General features: G+C 37.6%; 1 long non-coding RNA gene across 1 annotated transcript; it reads left to right on the top strand.

Moving 5' to 3' along the window:
* Positions 1-495: 495 nt before the first annotated feature.
* Positions 496-1,080, top strand: LOC113471901. The gene is made up of 2 exons (XR_003394426.1): positions 496-797; positions 1,026-1,080. It is a non-coding gene; the product is annotated as an uncharacterized LOC113471901 (long non-coding RNA).
* Positions 1,081-1,604: the final 524 nt, after the last annotated feature.

Here is a 1,604-nt window from a genome sequence, read left to right on the forward strand (position 1 = left end):
TAAGTCCTTCTATGCCATAGAAGGACTTATCCAAACCTGACCCCATAGAATCTATGGGGTCAGACAGACAGACAGACTGAAGACACCGAAGCGAATACAATAGCCCGTCCACTATACCTGCTGAAGACACCGAAGCGAATACAATATACCTTTTTTTGTTACTATCGTAATAATAAAGGAAGGACGGGCTAAAAAAATGTTTTTATTTTTATTTTTTTAATAACTTTTGATCGACTATATTAGCTAGCTAGAATTATCAGGTTTGTTACCACCTTTAATCTATTTCTGCTCTCATCAAAATTCAAATTTTCCAACAAAACTTACCCCACTTACTCGACTTGTACTTCAAGTTTTCTAATCATATTCTATCGTAGGTACGATAGATAGTATAAATTCTTTAATGAAAGCAACAGACAGCCAGGGCCAGCGGCCATACGGTGTACCGGATTTACCACAGAGCACTGAAGTTAAGCAACGCCGAGGATGGTCTTCGTCTGATGAGACATCTTGTATCCGAGCAATTTGTACCACCTGCCTCTTGTAGAGGGAGAAAAGGGCGAGAAGCGAGCGACGCTATTCATGTCGAGTGGTTTTTACAAAATTTTTAAATAATTTATACAATGGGTTAATCAGTCTTAAAAATTAAGAACTGTATGTCTTTTTAAAGAGGAACATCTGGTGATTAAACTGGTAAAATCAGTGTGATTTAAAAGTGTATTGTTTAAGAGTGATTATTGAATTAAAAAGTAATTACTAAATTAAAAAGTGCATTTTGTTTATTGGAATATCAACGTATCGTGAGTACCTAATAGACCTATCTCTCGCATCTATAAGGTGTTGAAGAAAATACGCAACGCAGTGGTCATTCTGACTGTTTGTTTCTAGTGCTATTGTACCAGTACTTGGTTTACAACTTTTGGTACCCGTGTATTTGATAAACTTTTCCTTGTTTTATCATAACTTGTGATAATTTTATAATTTTGTCAATCTATTGATTGTTGTAATATCTGTTTGGTGACGGAAAGAGTACCTGCTGTGTTACCTTTCCGTGTGGGCAGCGGTTCTCAAACAGATAGGGGAACCTAAAACTGTTGTGTTTTAGAACAAAACAAAATTAGTTATCAAACTTTCCTTATAAGTTAAAGCCCAAGTGCAGCTACTTACGTCTGTGAGTCTAAATCTCATACGAACGTTTTCTAGTGTAAATAAATTTGTAAATTTAAAAAATTAGAAGTTTGAAGTGTTGTTTTGAATTGTGTACCTGATTACTCCTTTGTCGCTCCGGAGGATTCTGTGGCTGCTGTAGGAGTAGAGCAGGACTTCAAGGAGTGTCACCAGGAAGCGAGGTGGTAAAATAAAAGCGAGAGGGGGTTGGGTCCATTTCTGGGCCACACCCACCCTTTTCGGGGAACCCATAGTTTGAGTAACGCTCATTTGGAGAAACAAGATAGAACGGAGGTAACTCGAAGAAGTTCTCAAACAGTTTAGGGCCTGGCAACTAAGCCCACTAGCCCTAATTTAGAAAGTCCTACAAGAGCGTTCCATCTTTATTATCTACTTGTAATAAGAGATTCGTATTCTCCCTGTCAAGAAGTACAAAGTAC

The sequence above is a fragment of the Diaphorina citri genome, unplaced genomic scaffold (assembly GCF_000475195.1).
Source record: "Diaphorina citri unplaced genomic scaffold, Diaci psyllid genome assembly version 1.1 scaffold3234, whole genome shotgun sequence".
NCBI lineage: Eukaryota > Metazoa > Arthropoda > Insecta > Hemiptera > Psyllidae > Diaphorina > Diaphorina citri.